At 33.0% G+C, this 24485-nt stretch overlaps 1 protein-coding gene across 3 annotated transcripts in view; it reads right to left on the bottom strand.

The window, feature by feature from the left end:
- The window catches only part of LOC142230175 (uncharacterized), a 436700-nt gene that overhangs the window by 112794 nt on the left and 299421 nt on the right, over nt 1-24485 (bottom strand). Inside the window, exon 1 of one of the 3 annotated variants that reach the window (XM_075300814.1) lies at nt 17775-17891. The exons of the other annotated variants lie outside the window; for them this stretch is intronic. The gene's annotated coding sequence lies outside the window, so the exon portion shown is untranslated. Of the gene's footprint in view, nt 1-17774; nt 17892-24485 lie in introns of those variants that run through there. 3 annotated transcript variants of the gene reach the window in all.

Consider the following 24485-nt stretch of genomic DNA (forward strand, 5'->3'; position numbering starts at 1 on the left):
CTTTGGTCATATTCGGTAAACCAAGGATAAGGTGAATAGATGGATAGTAACATACGCTACTACTTGATCACAAGCAAATCATTAGGGAAGCAAAACATACGTACTATGTTATACCCAAAGGAATAGCTATCGAGAATCATCTTGAGTAGAGAAAATGATACGTTTTACAGGTAAACTTTGGATATTCCCAAAGCAGGATATTTCAGCCTGAGTTGTTTGTTTCAGTTTTCTTTTGCATGGGATGTAAAAGTTCAATGGGTAGAAGAAATGAAGAAAAATAAAGAAAACCAACTCACTATTGTAAAATGATATTAACAGAAGCTAAAAATCTCCCGGAGGCCACTACATACGAAACCTTAACAAAATTTTTACCTTGAAAAAGTCATCACAAGTTGAGAATAATGCTTTAGTGAAAAACTTTTTTTTGGGCAAACATAAAAATGTCTTTATTAAGGTAATTTATATCACAATGGACTGAATAGTCTAAGTGAGCCTTAAAAGTAAATCGGGCTGCCACTTTAACTTAACCTAAGGCAATTTAAGGTTGTTCTTTGATTTCGGTTGTTAAACTTTCGGTATTGATCGTCTATGGGAGAAAAATTGCATTGTAATATTTCCAATTTTTTCTCATTTTGGTTAGAATTTTTATTTTACATGAAAAATCAATAAACAAGTATACATATATGGTGGGAAATTCTTTCAGTACTCTGAATTGCGATGGAAAGTTATGCTAAAGACCGTTATTCACAATCGAAATTCTTGGTTTGTAGTAACAGTTACAAGGATCTAAAACATTGTATTCTAAACTGTAAGTTAGTCTATACGGAGCATCCATGAAGCTCCAGAAATCAAATTCGGGTGTCGCTTCATATATAATAATGAACCGATATGAACCAATTTTCGCATAATTATTAGAAAGCATATACTAACGTCATGTAACAAATTTCCAACAGATCGGATAAAATTTTCTCCTCCAAGGTGTTTCGGAAGTCATATTTGGGAATCGTTTTCAACCGGTCGGATGAAATTTGGTTCTCCAATAAGCTCCAGAAGTCAAATCTGGGGGGTCGGTTTATATAATACATAATTATGGACCTATATAGACCACTTTTTCTATGAGTTTTAGAGTTCATACACCATAACACCAGGTACCGAATTTCACCCGGGAATTTATAGAAAATTATAGAAATAGAAAATAATTAAAAAAAGAATGTGAAACTGATAATATTGTGTGTAACAGGATCCCAGTAAAAAAAATGTCGCCCAAAAAGTAGTTAAAATGTTCTTTTTGGATCCGGAAGCAGTGCAAAATTGACGCAGAAGCGATAAATTTAACATAGGCTTGTCATACGACGGATGTCCACCATTTCAACAGCTGTTGCACTGCATTTGCATCACATATTAAGGTGTGATGCGAATTCAGTGATTTGGATGTGAATTAAGAAATTTTGTTATATTTGGACAAATAAAAAAATTTAAATTTTTTTTATGATTTTATTGCATTGTAACGCTTGTCTGGAACGTTGGAAATCAAATATTTTCAAAAATTCGTAATTTTTCTAGAATGGATTTAGTATTTTTTCGGCAAACTTTAAATATTTTTGTACCATTTTAATAATTCTTAATGTGTTTTTAATCTATTTTTAACCAAAATTTTTAAATTTCTCATTAAAAATCTAACAAAGGCGATTTATAAAAAAATTGACTTAAATGAACTTCCTAAGCAGTTAAAATAAAAAACTTCTTTGGGAGGACATTTTTGGAAGTGCTTTTAAAGTTGTGCCTTTAGAATAACTTCCAAATCTTTTTGCTGGGATATTATAACCCAGCAAAAAAGCGTTGCCAAAAAGTAGTGAAAATGTTCTTTTTGGGTCCAGAAGTGGTACCAAATTGACGCAGAAGCGATGTCCACCATTTCCACGACGAATGTTCACCATTTCCACAGCCGCAGAACTGAATTTGCATCACTTCTTAAGGCGTGATTCGAATTCAGTGCTTTGGATGTGAATTAAAAAAATTGAATTTTTTTCCGACAAAATCTAAATAATTTGTACCATTTTATTAATTCTTGCGCTGTTTTTAATCCACTTGAAACAAAAAAAAAATTAAATTATCCTTTAAAAATATAAAAAACGAGTAAAAAATTTAATTAAAGTTAAACTAAAAACCATTTTTGGGAGGACATTTTTGGAAGTACATTTAAAATTGTGCCTTTAGAAGTATTTCCAAATTTGTTTGCTGGGATGTTAGTACATATGTTTGCAACATCCAGAAGGAGACGAAATACGAACATGGTGTCTTTGGCAATAATCCTAAGGGTCGAATCTGTGTCGAATATGGTGTGCATCGGTCCATGTTTTTGGTATAGCCCACACATAGACTGATCTCCCGCTTTGACTTCTGGACCATGGTTTGGTAGAATTGTTGATGTTTTGGTAGATTTTGCAAAATATTCCTCTACCACTAAGCGATACTTTAAAAATTTTCTAGAGAAATAAAATTTTTATAAAAATTTCTATAGAAATAAAATTTAACAAAATTTTGACAAAATTTTTTACAGAAATTAAATTTGAACAATATTTTCAATAGAAATGAAATCTTAAAAAATTTTTCTTTAGAAATAATTTGTTGATAAAATCTTCAATGAAAATAAAATTTTGACAAAATTTTCTACAGAAATAAAATTTTTACAAAATATCTATAGAAATAAATTTTTTACAAAATTTTTTATAGAAATTAAATTTTGAATTTTTTTTTTATAGAAATAAAATTTTGGCAATTTTTTTTTATAGAAATACAATTTTGGCAAAATTTTCTATAAAAAAAAGATTGTCAAAATTTTTTATAGCAATAAAATGTTGAAAAATTTTTGTACAGAAATAAAATTTAGACGAAATTTTCCATAGAAATAAAATTTAGACGAAATTTTCTTTAGAAATAAAATTTTGATAAAAATTTCTTTAGAAATGAATTTTTGTTAAATTTTCTATAGAAAGAAATGTTACACAAAATTTTCTATAGATATAAAATTTAGACAAAATTTTCTATAGAAATCAAATTTAGACAAACTTTTCTATAGAACGAAATATTAGACCACATTTTCTATAGAAATCATATTTAGATAAACCCTTCTATAGAAATAAAAAAAATATATAAATAAAATTTTGACAAAATTTTCTATAGAAATACAATTTTTACAAAGTAAGATTTTTTTGTTTGGTAGTTTTGTGGTAGATTATTTTTGGATCGAGTGGCAACCTGAAATTGGAAATCTAAAAGTATAATCGGTCCATAAACAAATGTACCACATATTTATATTTGTTTTCCGATTTGCCTGAAATTGGAAATCTGGAGGTATTTTGAGCCTACAAATGTGTATGTTAGGCCCACAGATGGTGTGTATTGGCCAATATTTTCGTATAGCTCCCATGTCCCAGACCGACCTCCCGACTTGGCTTACGTGAAAGTGGAAATCTGGAGTTATTTTAATTCCACATATACCATGCAAAAATTGGTCCACATTGGTCCCATATAAACCGATCCCCAGATTTGGCTTGCGGAACCTCTAAGAGAAGCAAATTTCATCCGATCCGGCTGAAATTTGGTACATGGTGTTAGTATATGGTCACTAACAACCATGCAAAAATACGTCCACATCGGTCGACAATTATATATAGCCCCCATATAACCGATCCCCAGATTTGCTTGCGGAGCCATCAAGAAAAGCAAATTTCATCCAAACCGGCTGAAATTTGGTTCATGGTGTAAATATGGTCTCTAACAACTACACAAAAATTGGTCCACATCGGTCCATAATTATATGTGGCCCCCATATAAACCGATTCCCAGATTTGACCTCCGGAGCTCTTGGAGGAGGAAAATTCATCCGATCCGGTCGAAATTTGGTATGTTACGTGGTGAAATTTGGTATATTGAGCTAGTATATGGCCCCTAACAACAATACCAAAATGGTCCATATAGGTCTATCCCCAAAAATGATCTACCAAAATTATATTTCTATAGTAAATTTTGTTAAAATTTTACTATTATAGAAAATTTTGTCAAAATTTTATTACTATACAAAATTTTGTCAAGATTTTGTTTCTATAGAAAATTTTGTCAAAATTTTATTTCGATAGAAAATTTTGTCCAAATTTTATTGCTATAGAAAATTTTGTCAAAATTTTATTGCTATAGAAAATTTTGTCAACATTTTATTTCTGTAGGAAATTTTGTCAAAATTTTGTCAAAATTGTATTTCTATAGAAAATTTTGTCAAAATTTTATTGCTATAGAAAATTTTGTCAAAATTTTATTTCTATTGAAAATTTTGTAAAACTGAATTATATACGTATTTAATCGGCCTTGTTTTTGTTTAATATATAACCCATGTGGACTAACTTACAATTGAAAAGATGGTGTTGTGAAGCTTTAAGATACCTTGCCATCGGCAAGTGCTGCCGCAACCCAAGTAATTCGATTGTGGATGACAGTCTTTAGTACAAGTTTCTATGCAATCCATGGTGGAATTTACGGCCGTATATACTTGTTTTTTTTTTTGCTAAGTTCAAAAAATCAATGTGCAGCTAATCACATAATAATATTAATGAAAATTAAAACAAAAAAACAAATTTTCAGGTATGTCACAAATCAATCGGTTAAAAAAAAAACTTTATTCCAATTTTTTTCATCCAATGAAGTGCTTTTCTCTCCACCTGGTTTGAGTACCATATACTCTTGTCTTTAATCAAATAGATGAAAATATTTCCCCAAACGAAACTGCTCACCTATATAGTCTTACCTGTTTCAAATGAATACTACCGGCCAGGATGTGCTTCATTTTGGAAAATACCAGAAATTAATTCTATTTCCCTTTAGAGTCTTTGTTTTTCATCTTTATTTCTTTTTACTTCCTTTCAAAGAAAACAAAATTTCAATTTATTTTTATGACCGCAGGATAAATTCAAGTAAGAAATGTCCTTAAACAAACACACGCACACACACGTGCATACAAACAGACACCCATATTAGTTTAGTGATACAGTAGTCAATAGAGGTCCTTACATACATATTTATGTATGAGCTAAAGTTTACATTCGTGCAAGAGAAATGAAAAACATGCACATACAATTTTACCTTCAAAGATGTTGAAAACATTTCAAACCTATAACGGTAAAAGAGTTTGTTTGAAAAAAAGAATATTTGAAAATTCAAAAGCTAACCACATATAAAATGTGCTAGTAGTATAAGTAACCATAAATTTTTACCTTCTTGGTTTTGCTATAAATATTTGTTTTTTTGAATATTTTTATAAAATATTTGCATTTCAATAGAGCTTTGCATAATGACATTTTACCGTTTTACCAACTAAAATAAATTCACTTATACATGCATTGAAAAAATATTGTCGTGAGGCCAAAGATTACCTGTCCTTAAAATACGAATGAGTTTTCTGAAATATGTTAAAACTTTTTTCCTTGACCAAAAGATGGCAAACGTTTCAATAAAATCATTTTGTCCTTATATTTTAGTGATTTAAGTTAAAAATGGCTAAATTAATAGGTTGGCTGATAAGTCCCCGGTCTGACACATAGATGGCGTCGCTAGTATTAAATGCATATTATTTTTATATAGGACCAACCTTCAAATGATTCGTGTCAAAATTTCACGTCTGTAAGTCAATTAGTTTGTGAGATAGAGCGTCTTTTGTGAAGCAACTTTTGTTATTGTGAAAAAAAATGGAAAAAAAGGAATTTCGTGTTTTGATAAAATACTGTTTTCTGAAGGGGAAAAATACGGTGGAAGCAAAAACTTGGCTTGATAATGAGTTTCCGGACTCTGCCCCAGAGAAATCAACAATAATTGATAGGTATGCAAAATTCAATCGTGGTGAAATGAGCACGGAGGACGGTGAACGCAGTGGACGGCCGAAAGAGGTGGTTACCGACGAAAACATCAAAAAAAATCACAAAATGATTTTGAATGACCTAAAATGAAGTTGATCGAGATAGCAGAGGCCTTCAAGATATCAAAGGAATGTGTTGGTCATATCATTCATCAATATTTGGATATGCGGAAGCTCTGTGCAAAATGGGTGCCGCGCGAGCTCACATTTGACCAAAAACAACAACGTGTTGATGATTCTGAGCGGTGTTTGCAGCTGTTAACTGTTAATACACCCGAGTTTTTCTGTCAATATGTGACAATGGATGAAACATGGCTCCATCACTACACTCCTGAGTCCAAACGACAGTCGGCTGAGTGGACAGCGACCGGTGAACCGTCTCCGAAGCGTGGAAAGACTCAAAAGACTCAAAAAGACGCATGGAATAATTTTTATCGATTACCTTGAGAAGGGCAAAACCATCAACAGTGACTATTATATGGCGTTATTGGAGCATTAAAAGGTCGAAATCGCGGCAAAACGGCCCCATATGAAGAAGAAGAAAGTGTTGTTCCTCCAAGACAACGCACCGTGCCACAATTGAGAACGATGGCAAAAATTCATGAATTGTGCTTCGAATTGCTTCCCCACCCACCGTATTCTCCAGATCTGGCCCCCAGCGACTTTTTCCTATTCTCAGACCACAAAAGGATGCTCGCAGGGAAAAAAATTGGCTGCAATGAAGAGGTGATCGCCGAAACTGAGGCCTATTTGGAGGCAAAACCGAAGGAGTACTACCAAAAAGGTATCAAAAAATTGGAAGGTCGTTATAATCGTTGTAACGCTCTTGAAGGGAACTATGTTGAATAATAAAAACGAATTTTGACAAAAAAATGTGTTTTTCTTTATTAGACCGAGGACTTATCAGCCAACCTGGATAGTGACCGGTGAACCGTCTCTGAAGCGTGGAAAGACTCAAAAGTCCGCTGGCAAAGTAATGGCCTCTGTTTTTTTTGGATGCGCATTGAATAATTTTTATCGATTACCTTGAGAAGGGAAAAACCATCAACAGTGACTATTATATGGCGTTATTGGAGCGTTTCAAGGTCGAAATCGCGGCAAAACGGCCCCATATGAAGAAGAAAAAAGTGTTGTTCCACCAAGACAACGCACCGTGCCACAAGTCATTGAGAACGATGGCAAAAATTCATGATCTGGGCTTCGAATTGCTTCCCCACCCACCGTATTCTCCAGATCTGGCTCCCAGCGACTTTTTCTTGTTCTCAAAAGGATGCTCGCAGGGAAAAAATTTGGCTGCAATGAAGAGGTGATCGCCGAAACTGAGGCGTATTTTGAGGCAAAACCGAAGAAGTACTACCAAAATGGTATCAAAAAATTGGAAGGTCGTTATAATCGTTGTATCGCTCTTGAAGGGAACTATGTTGAATAATAAAAATGACTTTTGGCAAAAAAATGTGTTTTTCTTTGTTAGACCGGGGACTTATCAGCCAACCTGTTAACATGAAAGAAAATTATGTTTGACTAAGGTCAAATTGGCTTTAATAATTTTGAAAAATTCTTTAAAATTAACGAAATTGTCTTTAAGTTTATCGACTTTTTATATACTTAATTTTCAATACTAAATTTTAAAGACGTTTTTTACTTGAAACAACTTGAAAGCGAATCTGAAAACTCTGATAAATTAAAATTTGTGTCCTAGAATCAACTAAAAACTCAACGAAGAACTCAAATTTAAAAGAGAATTGTTTCCTAAATGTATCCTTACTTCAATTCTCCGCTTCTTGGGCTCGGAATCAATACCAGAACAAGTGAGTAAAGCAGAAAGTCGGGCGGGGCCGACTATATCATACCCTAAACCATCCGTACTGAATTAGTAAACATTACAATATTAAGTGTCAAGGGGAGCCACCGTGGTGCAATGGTTAGCATGCCCGCCTTGCATACACAAGGTCGTGGGTTCGATTCCTGCTACGACCGAACACCAAAAAGTTTTTCACCGGTGGATTATCCCACCTCAGTAATGCTGGTGACATTTCTGAGGATTTCAAAGCTTCTCTAAGTGGTTTCACTCGAATGTGGAACGCCGTTCGGACTCGGCTATAAAAAGGAGGTCCCTTGTCATTGAGCTTAACATGGAATCGGGCAGCACTCAGTGATAAGAGAGAAGTTCACCCATGTGTTATCACAATGGACTGAATAGTCTAAGTGAGCCTGATACATCGGGCTGCCACATAACCTAACCTAAGTGTCACATATATTAAAAAATAATTATAGTTTTTGTAACTTTTAACGATAAATTTTATTAGTGGATACTAAAGCCATGCCTTTTGATTAATTCTGCGCAACTTTTTGCCAGTGGTTAGAATTAAATGGTCAATGAACCTATGGTTCAGTTTCAAATAGATTTCGTAAGCCTTTTGCAAAAATTGAATACCAATTTTTCGTTTTACAACTTAGGCGACTGAGTACGCCAGTCAAGCACCCTCAATTGTTCATCGGAAATCCATTGTTTTACCACCTTACACGTGTGCTGGAGGTTGTGATCGCGCTGAATAATACATGCAGACGGCATTTCCCGGAATGCTTATAAGCATTGGTATTGCCGTATACGGCAATATCATATGGGACAAAATGCTTTTGTAGACTTCAGACAGCATAATACCCTCGACTCTATAAATCAGGCCAATAATTTGTCCAGAAAAATAATCCCAGGCCCTAATATCCGATCCATGCAAGTTAAATTTTGAGTCGTAGGTAATTATAGCACATATCCACTGTTCCTGAGGCCATCTAAGGTGTTTTTGTGAAAATTGAAGGCGCGCTAACCTAGTTTTCTTTAAAATCGGTGTTTATTGACATTCTTGTATAATGGCACTCCGACTTCTAATGCTCTACCTCGTTACCGTTATGGTAGATATACCCAGTTGAATTTAATGTTTGACTTCTTTAGATGATATTTGATTGAATTGTTGCATAGTTCTTCTGATTACATGATCTTACTTTGGCGTAGTCTTAGGCTTTCTTCTAATCCTGTGTACAGTTTTGGTGCACCCACTAATTATAGCTCAAGACGCAGTTGGTTTTTGCATATTATACTCCTCCGAAATTCATTTTTGTGACACCCCAACATATTTTGCTTTTTATTATGTTGATTATGCTTATTGCCGGTAATTTTATCGAAGTATTCAAAAAATAGGGCATTAAGGCCTATGGCGATCAGCTTATGGCCAAATTAAGCAATGAACTTAACGATATTCATACAATGCCATTTTTATACATTTAATCCATCTTCTTATAGGTCATTATAACTATTTCATGTAAAAAAATACAAAAAACAAGTATATACAGCAGTAAGTTCGGCCAGGCCGAATCTTTTGTACCCTCAACCATGGATTGCGTAGAAACTTCTACGAAAGACTGTCATCCGCAATCGAATTAATTGGGTTGTGGTATCTTAAAACTTCTTAACATCGTTTTCTAAATTGTGAGTTAGTCCACACGTGGTATATATTAGACAAAAACGGTATGTAAGTCTATAAATAATTACGAATCGATATTGACTTTTGCACGGTACGTAGAGAGCCAGAATTGAAATATGGGAGTCGCTTATATGTGGGCTATATACAATTATGAACTTTATATGGACCAATTTTTGTGTGATTGGAGATCTATTTATCTGAGGGCTATATATAACTATAGACCGATATGGACCTAGTTAGGCATGGTTGTTAACGACCATATACTAGTACAATGTACCAAATTTCAAATGACTTGGATGAATTTGCTCCTCCAAGTGGCTCCAAAACCAAATCTCGGGATCGCTTTATATGGGGGCTATATATGATTACGGACTGATATGGACCGCTTTTGGCATGGTTGTTAGAGACCATATACTAACACCATGTACCAAATTTCAGCCGGATCGGATGAATTTTGCTCTTCCAAGGGGCTCCGGTGGTCAAATATGGGGGCTATATATAATTATGGACCGATTTCGACCAATTTTTGCATGGGTGTTTGAGGCCATATATTAACACCACGTACCAAATTTCAACCGAATCGGTTGAATTTTGCTCTTCCACGAGGCTGCGGAGGTCAAATCTGGGGATCGGTTTATATGGGGGCTATATATAATTATGGACCGATGTGGACCAATTTTTGCATGGTTGTTAGAGACCATATACTAACACCATGTACAAAATTTCAGCCGGATCGGATGATATTTGCTTCTCTTAGAGGATCGGCAAGCCAAATTTGGGGGTCCGTTTATATGGGGGCTATACGTAAAAGTGGACCAATATGGCCCATTTGCAATACCATCCGACCTACAACAATAACAACTATTTGTGCCAAGTTTCGTTCGGAAGTTAGCGTGATTTCAACAGACGGACGTTCATGCTCAGATCGACTCAGAATTTCACCACGACCCAGAATATATGTACTGTATGGGGTCTTAGAGCAATATTTCGATGTGTTACAAACGGAATGACAAAGTTAATATACCCCCATCCTATGGTGGAGGGTATAATAATGCCCTTAAAGAAGAAAATATTACAGGGTACTAGGTAGTTGCAAATGTTTTGAACAGGTCGAATCATACGATTTTTTACCTTTCATGAAATATCAATTTGTAATAACAGCCCATTCATTTTCCCAACTAGATTTTGGAAATACCCCTCCATAACGATTATTTTTTAAGTGGAAGCGAACAATAAAGTTATTATTATGGGAGATATACCTAGATTAAGTTCATGGTAGAGTTATTTGGAAATGTTTTGAACAGCACTGTATGTACCCGTAACGCCATATTACATCTGCAATAACAACATTAGGCTCCCATTGGATTTAGGAAATATGACACTAAAATATGACCATTCACTAACAATTCGTTGTAAAATTGGGTATACATGCCATAGAATGGAGTTGGTTTAGCATATCACAGAATCGCCTCACCCACACATCAGAACTTTTTTACTTATTCCATACTACATGTATTTGCTCCGCCAACTGTGTTAATCAAACTGCTTCCTTACAGCAAACTATTCATGGAAATATTCGTGATAAATATTTAATTATCCTGCCAATGATCAGCTTAACAAGTCTAGTAAACATGTTTTGTTATTCTCCCCCGAAAGAAAAACTCACTTTTATTTGTTCTGGCATTGACGCACGTATCCCATAATTAGTCACATATCATATTTGGCATCCTCCGCTCAGAATATTCGTTTTTTTATGCCAAAAGTATTGCATTTATTTCCGCTGAAAGACAGTTCGAGGACTTCGTTGTAAATTCTCAAAAGGATGTTCAGACAGATGTTGAATAAAAGTCACATTCATCAGTAATATTATGTGAATGGGGTCTCAAGAGTTCGTGAATTATAAAGATGCTAACAAGAGAGTGAGAGAGCAAGAGTATGTGACAGAATACAGTTAGACAGTGCACGTGTTGCCAGGGATATTGGTAAGCATAGGATGATTATAACGATTGGCGATATTATAGTAAGAGATTTTACAAAAAAGGCCCCTTGCAAATATTTGTGTGGGATGTTAAGTTACTTGAGCAGAAGTCGATAAACTTTTCATTGATGAAGTTTTGTCCTTAGATTTAGGTGATTAAACTTAAAAATTATTAACTTTACATAAAAGTGAACTGTGGCCAACTTGATTTTAATTTACCTGATCGTCTTCTTATGTATTTGGAAATCATCATTAAATTCGATTATTTTTATACCCTCCACCATAGGATGGGGGTATATTAGCTTTGTCATTCTGTTTGTAACACATCGAAATATTGGTCTAAGACCCCATATAGAGTATATATTCTGGGTCTTGGTGAAATTCTGAGTCGATCTAGCTATGTCCGCCTGTCAGGCTCTCCGTCCATCTGTGGGTATCACGCTAAACTCCAAACGAAAAAAGCTATCGACTTTAAACTGGGCACAAGTAGTTATTATTGATGCAGGTCGGATGGTATTGCAAATAGGCCATATCGGACCACGTTTTCATAAAGCCCTCATAACAGGTTGGCTGATAAGTCCCCGGTCTAACAAAGAAAAACACATTTTTTTTGTCAACATTCGTTTTTATTATTCAACATAGTTCCCTTCAAGATCGATACAACGATTATAACGACCTTCCAATTTTTTGATACCATTTTGGTAGTACTTCTTCGGTTTTGCCTCAAAATACGCCTCAGTTTCGGCGATCACCTCTTCATTGCAGCCAAATTTTTTCCCTGCGTGCATCCTTTTGAGAACAAGAAAAAGTCGCTGGGGGCCAGATCTGGAGAATACGGTGGGTGGGGAAGCAATTCGAAGCCCAGATCATGAATTTTTGCCATCGTTCTCAATGACTTGTGGCACGGTGCGTTGTCTTGGTGGAACAACACTTTTTTCTTCTTCATATGGGGTCGTTTTGCCGCGATTTCGACCTTCAAACGCTCCAATAACGCCATATAATAGTCACTGTTGATGGTTTTTCCCTTCTCAAGATAATCGATAAAAATTATTCCATGCGCATCCAAAAAAACAGAGCGGACTTTTGAGTCTTTCCACGCTTCGGAGACAGTTCACCGGTCGCTGTCCACTCAGCCGACTGTCGATTGGACTCAGGAGTATAGTGATGGAGCTATGTTTCATCCATTGTCACATATTGTTGTTTTTGGTCAAATGTTGTTTTTGGTCAAATGTGAGCTCGCGCGGCACCCATTTTGCACAGAGCTTCCGCATATCCAAATATTGATGAATGATATGACAAACACGTTCCTTTGATATCTTAAAGGCCTCTGCAATCTTGACTTACAGACGTCAAATTTTGACACGAACCATTTGAAGGTTGGTACTATATAAAAATAATATGCATTTAATACTAGCGACGCCATCTATGTATCAAACCGGGCACTTATCAGCCAACCTGTTAAATCGATATTTCACTTCTGTCTCTCTTTTACGGCGCAAAAATGCATACCGGTCAAGGACCGAATTATATAGATTTTTGATCTGCCTTTTTGTATCTGATTATACCCCTATGGACTAACTTCCAATTTAGAAGACGATGTTAAGGAGATATATGATACATTACCCAAGTAATTAGATTGTGGATGGTTGTCTTTGGTAGAAGCTTCTACGCAATCCATGGTGCAGGGTACATAAGATTCGACCTGGCCGAACTTACGGTCGTATATACTTGTTATTAATTTAGCTATACAGATAAACAGTATTCAAAATATGAAATGATTTGTTCACAATTCTTTATCTTAAAGACGTTTTGAAACAAGAAATAATTTCTGCTTGAAATAAAGTTTGAACTTATAACACTGAAAAATTTACTTAATATGAATGATTGTGCAACCTAAATTTTAAGACACGAAATTTACATTATGTCAAGGAAATATTTGTTTAATATAAAGACATTTTAATAAAAATAATGTTCATAATCTTTGCTTTAAACAAATTCTTATATTGGTGGCTCTGCAAATATTATTGTAGAAGTTTAAACACATATCATGAGCAAAATCATAATTTTTCATCTTTAACAAAATTTAAAAAAGGCCCTTTACTATACATCCCCATGCCACTACTTGCTATCGTTCTCTTCCTGGCTAATTACTCATCACTTCGATGGGATAAGTCATGCATTCATGGCTTCATTTGTGATAAGTACGAAATATGTGACATATGAACGTTGTAATTAATTTTATGATAAACCTTCATTCGTAATTGCCTTAATTTACCACTTGCCAATGCTCAAGGAATTCACTAAACTTGAAATGACATGGATTTTATCTTAAGGGAAATATTTCTAATCCATGACAAGTGGACATGTTTGCCTTCATGTGAAGGTTTCTTCGTAAATGACGCTAATTTCCAAGAATGCTTCAAAAAGAATAACAACTTTTTGCTCACAGGAAAAATGTTGACAAACGATATAGTTTGATGGATTACAATGTTTTCCTAACTCGACGTTCTTCGTCATTTTTTCATTGTCATTTTCTATACACTTTAATAGAAGGCAAAGTATCATAGAGCTGTAAACGAATAGATTTTCTACTTGCGATAAAACTAATTAAAGTTTCAAGATATTCATGCAGCCTTGTGGTTGAACATGAAAAGGACATATCGCAGAATTCCGCCATTAGGGACGTTAGTGGCAAATATGGTGTCCACCATTGAAATCAAGGTGAAAGCTAAATTAGGATACCTTTACTTAGAGCACAAGTTGAAGTTATATTGCAAAAAAAAAAATCTCCTTACAGGCGCATTTCATTTTCATCACATGGCTTCCTCTTCTCAACATACAGGAAAATCAAGTATCCTATTTCAACTGCATAAAATATCTATGTTTCCTGTCAAATAAATCAGAATAAAGGTCTTAAAAAATTTATAAATTTTTTTAAAATTTCGGGTACGGAAAAGATTTACTCGTGCTAAAACAAACTACCAAAATTTAAAGAAAATTTTACCAAAAATCTACAAAAAAGAAAGCTTAATTTTGGAAATTTTGATAAATTTCTGTAGTTAGTACGAAACAATTTTTTTTTTCTCCGAACGAAATGTTTTACTATTTTATTTTAGAAGCTTATTTCAGTATTTGCATTATCATATATTTTGATCTCCCCTCTTAGCGGTAATTTTTTGGTTAAATAAATACAACTTGAATTGCAAATATGTCGAACTTACTCACAGTGGATTTTGACAGTAATATCCAACACGAAAATCAAAATTTTTAAAGATATTCAATACTTGTAAAATTTGGTTAAACATATATATCTTTAAAAAATTTTGTTTAAATTTTATTTCTATAGAATATTCAACGAATTTTTAATTTCTTTAGAAAATTTTGTTAAAAATGTAATTCTATAGAAAATCTTGTCAATATTTTATTTTTGTAGAAAATTTTGTGAATACTTTAATTCTATAGAAAATGTTGTCAACAATGTACTTCTATAGAATGTTTGGAAAAAAATTTTTTCTGTAGAATATTTTCTCCAAATTTTATTCCTACAGAAAATTTTCTCAAAATTTCATGTCTACAGAAAATTTTCTCAAAATTGCAAGTAGAGGATGCTGATGAGGAATGTGGTAATTCCGAAACAGCTGTACATCCAACCATCTTGCAGTCTATAGGGCTTTGCCCAAATAAATTTGACAAGCATACTTTTCCTCTGTTGGTTAAGCTACACTTGTAGTTTAGTCAATGCATGGCTTTAAGCTGAGATCAAAACAACAAATTTTGTTTCAATAAATAATTTTCTTATAATTTTTACTTCTATAAAAAATTTTGTTCAAATTTTACTTCCATTGAAAAGCTTGTCAAAATTCTACTTATGTAAAAAATTTTTTCAAAATTTGATTTCTATAAAAAAATTTATTCCTACAGAAAATGTTCTCAAATTTTATGTCTAGAAATTTTTCTCAAAATTTTATGTCAACAGAAAATTTTCTCAAAATTTTGTTTCTATTAATAATTTTCTTACAAGTTTTACTTCTATAAAATATTTTGTTCAAATTTTACTTCCATAGAAAATCTTGTCAAAATTTTAATTTTAAGTTTTTGTCCGAATTTAACTTCTATAGAAAAGCTTGTCATTTTCATTTCTATAGATTTTTTTTTTTAATTTTATTTCCATTTTGTTAAAAAAAATTTCTCTATAGAAAATTTTACCAACATTTTTACTACTATAGAATATTTTGTCCAAAGCTAGAACATTTTGTCGATATTTTAGTTCTATTGAAAATTTTCTTTTCTAATAAAAATGTTCGCAAAATTTGTACTTCTATAGAAAATTGTCTCAAAATTGTATTTCTATAGAAAATTTTGTCAAATGTTTACTTCTATAATTTTTTTTTTTCAAAAACGTATTTCTGTAGAAAATTTCGCTAAAATTTTAATTCTGTAGAAAATATTGTCAATTTTATTTCTATAGAATATTTAATAACAATTTATCTTCTATGGAAAATTTTGTCAAAAATTTACTTCTACAGAAACTTCTATGTTCTCAAAATTTTATTTCTATAAAAAATTGTATTTCTATAAACAATTTTTGCAAAATTTTTACTTCTATAGAAAATTTTGTCAAAATTTTTCTTCCATAGAAAATATTGTCGAAATTTTGCTTCTATAAAATTTTTTCTCAAAATTATATATATATTATATATATTATTCTATATATAATTATGCACCGATGTGATGTGATGGTTGTTAAAGACCATATACTAACACCATGTACAAAATTTCAGCCTGATCGGATGAAATTTGCTTCTCTTAGAGGCCTCGCATTCCAAATTTGGGGGCTATACGTAAAAGTGGACCGATATGGCCCATTTGCAATACCATCCGACCTACATCAATAACAACTACTTGTGCCAAGTTTCGAGTCGATAGCTTGCTTCGTTCGGAAGTTAGCGTGATTTCAACAGACGGACGGACGGACATGCTTAGATCGACTCAGAATTTCACCACGACCCAGAATATATATACTTTATGGGGTCTTAGAGCAATTTTCGATGTGTTACAAACGGAATGACAAAGTTAATATAGCCCCATCCTATGGTGGAGGGTATAAAAATATATACGGTAAAATGCAGTATATGTTGCAAGCCTCTTAAACAGTTTAAACTAAGATTTCTCTTTATTTTACCCAGTTTTGCTGTCTTATGGTGTGTTGTACTAAAAGCTTCCTTATTAAATGAAGGCCGCCTAAAGGCGGGATTGGGCATTAGAGGGCTAAAAAGTATTGGATCTTTTTCTAGACACCACCTTCAATCATCTTTGAAAATTACAAGCAAATCGGAGAATTTTGGTCGACGTTTCAAAAAGTCGGAGAAAGTGTGAGGTCCCCTTCACCGACCGGATATCGAAAGATGAAGTACCCTATTTTCACAACATGATCACCGGCAAATTTCATATGAATCGGTCTGCAGTTTCCAAGCTAATCCGAAACAAACCGGCTTTCCTAGATGTTTTTTAATCACAATGGACTGAATAGACTAAGTGAACCTCAATCAAAGACGGTTGCCAATGTAACCTTTAGATTTCCTTCCAACAAGATTTAATTAAATCAAAAATTCTACGGCGAGCTACATTCAAATATTAAATTCCATTAAACTCAACTTTTCAGCAGAAACATACATAACTTTGTGATACTATTTTTACGCAAAGGTTTAAATATTACGAGTTCGAGAACTAGTACAGAAGGTATTCCGCCACACAAGCAATAAGATTTTCTGTGTCTACGCCCGGGTTTAAAATAATGGTCTTTGGTATACAATGTAGACATTTTCAATATTTCGACAAGTTGTCATTTGTGTTTGAAATATGGAACTTTCCTATAAGCCACCAACTCAATCCTTCCAATATTTCCCATTGCCATTGTCTATGATTTTATATTTCTTCACATACTAACATATATTTTCAATTAATTGTCAAGAAGTAATCAAAACCAATGTAAATTGAGAAAATTTGCATTTACACATTTTTCAAAATATTTTTCTTTCTACACTTCTCGACATCTTGAACATGATATAACTCTAATATAAGGAAATTATAAATTCAATGAACATCATTTTAAAGCACACTTAAAATGACAAATACTCAACACTCCTATTACCCTTCCACTGTGGGCCCTTAATCATTAATATTCACATCACAATCAGTCAGATTCAGAGCAATCCACAACCCCCATTACGAATGAATAAATTAGCTAAGAATTTTTAACAAAATGAAAATATTTACATTTACAATTCTTTACCCAGAAACGATGATGAGGATGATGATGATGGGATGAGGATGAGGATGATTGCAATGACTACAATAGGTGTTGACGATGACAACTCTTTTCTTTTTTTTTTTGCCTTTTGTCTTCACTTACATAAATCTAAATTAGATTTTCCATTAAGTGAGCCCAGTAGTATTTCATTGTTCGAGACATACAGCTAGCCTGTGGCTCCTTATGCTTACCCAGTATCAGTTGTATTTGTAGGATTCTAAAAGTAGAAGAATATTAAAACGGAATGTAGTTATTGTTGTTTGCAATTTGACAACTGTAAAGAAAATGGAAAATTATGATAATAAACATAAATGACAACCATTCTGTTTGTTTTACCCTTTTACATTTTTTTTTGTTTTTTATTCTTGAATGCTTGATTAGCTACAATAAGCAAATATTCAATGATGTAAATTAATATAAATATTACAGGGCAGCTAAGGTCAATGCAGAAATTATTGAACAAGCTTTAAGGCAAAAACGTACAAAATAACCATGCTTAAAACCAGTGTGGCCATTTTAGCATCCCAGCAAAAAAAATTTGGAAGTTCTTCCAAAGGAACAACTTTAAAAGCACTTCCAGAAGATGCACTCCCAATAATGTTCTTTATTTTAATTACCCAGGAAGATTTTTAATTCAATTTTTTATAACTTAATTTTTTCATACTTTTAATGGATAATTTTAACTTTTTTTGTTTCAAATACATAGATTAACAAGTATATACAGCAGTAAGTTCGGCCGGGCCGAATCTTAAATACCCACCACAATGAACCAAATATTAGGGTGTCCTTTGAAATTTCAGGAGGGCTTGAGGACTTGAGGACACTTCCCGAAGATAAATTTAAAGATTTCATCCATGAAGACTATATCAGATTCTGGATTTATAAGAACCATTTTTGTTTGAGTTTTAGAGGAATCATTAACATCTCTTGTAAGTGTGCAAGAAAATTATAAAATAACGTCTTGATTTGAAATCTTAAATCTGTAGAAGTAAAATCTGGAAATTTTACATTGAGTTTCAAGCAATTTTCATCATCAGTGCGCCTTCTACACCCTCAAGAAGTGAAGTCGGTCTATATGGAGGCATTACCAAATGGACCTATAAAAACCTAATCCGATACACGTTATTTTGAGCCTAAAATACCAGAATATTTACAATTTCAGGCAAATCAGATAAAAACTACGGTTTCTAGAAACCCAAGGAGTTAAATCGGGAGATCGTTCTTATGGGGGCTATACTAAAATATGGACAGATGTTCACCGTTTTCGGCACACCTCTTTATGACCCGAAAATACCTCTAGATTTCCAATTTCAGGCAAATAGGATAAAAACTTCGGATTCTAGAAGCCCAAGAAGTAAAATCGGGAAATCGGTCTATATGGGGGCTATACCAAAATATGGACCGATCCTCACCATTTTCGGCACATTTCTTTATGGTCCTAAAATACCTCTAGATTTCCAATTTCAGACAAATTGGATAAAAAATAAGGTTTCTATAAGCCCAAGACCCCAAATCGGGAGGTCGTTTTATATGGGGAACATACCAAAACATGGACCGATACTCACAATTTTTGGCACACGTACTTGTGGTCCTACAATACCTCTAGATTTCCAATTTCCGGTAAATTGAATAAAAACTGCGATTTCTATAAGCCAAAGAAGTAAAATCGGGAGATGGGTCTTTATGGGGGCTATACCAAAATATGGACCGATACTCACAATTTTTGGCACACGTATTTGTGGTCCTACAATACCTCTAGATTTCCATTTTCAGGTAAATTGAATAAAAACTGCGGTTTCTATAAGCCCAAGAAGTAAAATCGGGAGATCGGTCTATATGGGGGCTATACCAAAATATGGACCGATACTCACAATTTTTGGCCCACGTATTTGTGGTCCTACAATACCTCTAGATTTCCAATTTCTGGTAAATTGAATAAAAACTGCGATTTCTATAAGCCAAAGAAGTAAAATCGGGAGATGGGTCTATATGGGGTCTATACCAAAATATGGACCAATACTCACAATTTTCGGCACACGTATTTGTGGTCCGACAATACCTCTAGATTACCAATTTCAGGTAAATTGAATAAAAACTGCGGTTCTATAAGCCCAAGAAGTAAAATCGGGAGATCGGTCTATATGGGGGCTATGCCAAAACGTGGACCGATACTCACCATTTTTGGCACACCTCTTTACGGTCACAAAATACCTCCAGATTTCAAATTTCAGGCAAATTGGATAAAAACTACGGTTTCTATAAGCCCAAGACCCCAAATCGGGAGGTCGGTTTATATGGGACTATATCAAAACCTGGACCGATACAGCCCATCTTCGAACTTGACCTGCCTGCAGACAAAAGACGAGTTTGTGCAAAATTTCAGCACGATTGCTTCATTATTGAAGACTGTAGCGTGATTACAACAGACAGACAGACAGACAGACAGACAGACAGACGGACAGACGGACAGACGGACATCGTTATATCGTCTTAGAATTTCTCCCTGATCAAGAATATATATACTTTATATAGTCGGAAATCGATATTTCGATGCGTTACAAACGGAATGACAAACTTATTATACCCCCGTCACCATTCTATGGTGGTGGGTATAAAAACAGAGTAAGAATTCATAAAATGGTAAAAATCATTTAAATTTTGTCGACAAAAATGCTAAATCCAATCTGAAAAAATTGTGAATTTTTGAAAATATTTGATGTCAAACGTTTCCGACAAGCATTAGAATCCATTAAAAATTATAAAAAATTTATGAAAATTATTTATTTGACAAAATATCATAGAATTTTTAATTTACATCCAAAACATTGAGTTCGGATCACACCTAAAGAAGTGATGAAAATTCAGTGCAACGGCTGTTGAAATGGAGGACTTCCATCCTATGACAAGCCCATGTTAAATTCATCGCTTCTGCGTTAATTTTGCACCACTTCCGGATCCAAAAAGAACATTTTCATTACTTTTTTGGTGACGCTTTTTTGCTGGGATTTTATACCCTCCACCATAGGATGCGGGGTATATTAACTTTGTCATTCCGTTTGTAACACATCGAAATATTGCTTTAAGACCCCATAAAGTATATATTCTGGGTCGTGGTGAAATTCTGAGTCGATCTAAGCCTGTCCGTCCGAACGAAACAAGCTATCGACTTGAAAGTTGGCACAAGTAGTTGTTATTGATGTATGTTAGGTCGGATGGTATTGCAAATGGGCCATATCGGACCACTTTTACGGATAGCCCCCATACAAACCTATCCCCAGATTTGGCTTGCGGAGCCTAAGAGAAGCAAATTTTATCCGATCCGGCTGAAATTTGGTACATATGGTCTTTCACAAACATATAAAAATTGGTCCACATCGGTCCATAATTATATATAGCCCCCATATAAACCTCTAAGAGAAGCAAATTTCATTTCAAATTTGGTACATGGTGTAAGTATATGGTCTCTAACAACTGTGCAAAAATTGGTCCACATCGGTCCACTATTATATAAGCCCCCATATAAACCGATCCCCCAATTTGGCTTGCGGTGCCTCTAAGAGAAGCAAATTTCATTCGATCCGGCTGAAATTTGGTACACGGTATAAGTATGTGGTCTCTAACAACCATCTACAAATTGGTCCATATCGGTCCATAATTATATATAGTCCCCATATAAAGCGATCCCCAGATTTGTCCTCAGGAGCCTTTTGGAGGAGCAAAATTCATCCGATCCGGTTGAAATTTGGTATGTTACGTGGTGTTATTATATGGTCTCTAACAACCATGCAAATATTGGTCCATATCGGTCCATATCGGTCCATAATTATATATAGCCCTCATATAAACCGTTCCCCAGATTTGATCTCTGGACCCTCTTGGAGAAGCAAAATTCATCCGATCCGATTTAAATTTGGAACGTGGTGTTAGTATATGGCCTATAACAACCATGCCAAAATTGGTCCATATCGGTCTATAGTTATATATAGCCGATCCTCAATCACGCAAAAATTGGTCCATATCGGTTCATAATCATGGTTGCCACTTGAGCCAAAAATAATCTACCAAAATTTTATTTCTATAGAAAATTTTGACAACATTTTTGTTTTATAGAAAATTTTGTCAAAATTTTATTTCTATAGAAAATTTTGTCAAAATTTTATTTCTATACACAATTTTGTCCAAATTTTATTTCAATAGAAAGTTTTGTCAAAATTTTATTTCTATAGAAAATTTTGTCAAAACTTTATTTATATAAAAAATTTGGTCACAATTCTATATCTATAGAATTTTTTTTCCAAATTTTATTTCTATACAAATTTTTTTCCAAATTTTACTTCTATAGAAAATGTTGTCAAAACTTTATTTCTATAGAAAATTTTTTCAAAAAATTATTTCTATAGACAATTTTGTCAAAATTTTATTTCTATACAAAATTTTGTCAAAATTTTATTTCTATAGAAACTTTTGTCAACATTTTATTTCTATAAAAAATGTTGTCAAACTTTATTATATACGTATTTAATCGGCCTTTTTTAGTTTAATATACACCACGAATGGACAATTTAGAAGACGGTGTTAGGAAGTTTTAAGATACCTTGCCATCGGCAAATGTTGCCGCAACCCAAGAAATTCGATTGTGGATGACAGTATTCAGTAGAAGTTTCTACGCAATCCATGGTAGAGGGTACATAAGCTTCAGCCTGGCAGAACTTACGGCCGTATATACTTGTTTACAGCTAAATTTTGCATTTATTATTTGCATTTAGCCGCAAAATGTTCATTTTACATTTAGCATTTTTTTTTAGTTTTTTTTTTTCAAGTCTTCTTCAACATGGGCAATATTGTCCAATAGGTTCAGGGTTTTCTATACACAGAGAATGAAGATATGTTAGGTTGTGACAACCGAATTTATTGCCATACCTCCTTTTGGACGTTGCAGCTACTATCAGTTGGCTGTTGTGTCACCCGACGAAAATAACTAGTTCCTTCCAATCGTTCCATCGCTCCGGATTTTTATATTTGTCATCAATGTCGTCTACTAAATACAGACATGACATCGTTTCTTTACTTTGTGCAACGAAGTTCGTGGTCAATTGATACAAAAAAATGGAAAATTGAGTGGAATTACTTCAAATAGTTTATATAGTAATATAGTAAGAAAAAATAAAAAATGAAATGGAAAATTTTGAGGAAGGAACTAAACTCAGATGGATCTTTGGATTTAATAGTACTATACTCTTATGGCTTACGCGTTTGATTCGACACATTAAAATGCAAATAAAGAGAAATTAAGAGTTGGAAACATCTTGGAACAAGCGGGAAAATATATTTTTTTATTTATTGCTCAAAATTTAATATTGTTCAATTAATACAATTAAGTTTTTCATTAAAAAATTGGAAATAAAAGAAAATTACAAACACGTATGGACCTAGCGCCGTCAATGCAACATTTGGTATCACGCAAGCCAATTTCTCATCTTCTAAAGTATATTGGATGGAGCCTTTACGTCCCATCCAATATGAATAAAGGATGATCCATGAATAAAGGAACCATGGAACGATTAGAGCGAAAGATATGGAACTAAAGACAATCGTTCCTTTTAGTGAACTATTCATCAGGACAAGTTCGTTCCGGAACGACACAAGACTAGTTGAGATTTATATATAGCTCCCATATATATCTTTCGCCCGATGAACGCTTATATGATCCACGAAGCCAGAGTTTTACCCTAATTTACTTGAAATTTTGCACAAGATGTACAATTAGTAGTATTATCAAGTGTGCTAAATTTAATTGAAATCGGTTCAGATTTTGACATAGCTCCCATATATATATATATATATATATATATATATATATATATATATATATATATATATATATATATATATATATATATATATATATATATATATATATATATATATATATATATATATATATATATATATATATATATATATATATATATATATATATATATATATACATATATATATATATATATATATATATATATATATATATATATATATATATATATATATATATATATATATATATATATATATATATATATATATATATATATATATATATATATATATATATATATATATATATATTCATTCATTTCAATTATTTCTTTAATAGATTCAATTAAAAATTTTATTGATTTTGAGTGCAAAACTCAATTAATTTTTTAATGAATAACGTAACTATTCCCAATAGTTTTCTTAACTGACTTTCTGTTATTAGTTTGATTAAAACCTTGATTGTTAAAAAAATATTATTATTAAAAAAATTTAAAAAAAATAATCACTTTTTTAACTGACTTACCCCCATTTTCATGAAGCTCCGTTAGTGTTACGTTAGCTAACGAACTTTTAAACCGAAATATAGACATATCTGTCATCTGGTCTATATATTTTATATGCCAGTTAGGAGCTTAATTAGTGGACATTTTTCAGTTAAAGTTAACTGGATAAAAGATATTTGCAAGTAACTTTCTGTTAACTGGCAGTTAAAACCTAACGAAGCTACATGAAAATGGCCGTTAGTCTTCCAAGTTTGATTAACAACTTAATTGTATCAATTAAATTTTTAATTAAAAATTTAACAATATTCACTCATTGACTTAATTAATTTAATATTTTTATCCTGATTAAAAACTTTATTGTATCAATTAATTTATTAATTGAAAAACTTTTCGAATTCCATCAACTTTTTAATTGGAAATATTTTGGTGATATTTTTTCTGTGAAACCTTTGTATAAAGAACCCATTAAATTTGAAGGTTTTGAAATGGTATC

The sequence above is a fragment of the Haematobia irritans genome, chromosome 3, assembly GCF_050003625.1.
Source record: "Haematobia irritans isolate KBUSLIRL chromosome 3, ASM5000362v1, whole genome shotgun sequence".
Lineage (NCBI taxonomy): Eukaryota > Metazoa > Arthropoda > Insecta > Diptera > Muscidae > Haematobia > Haematobia irritans.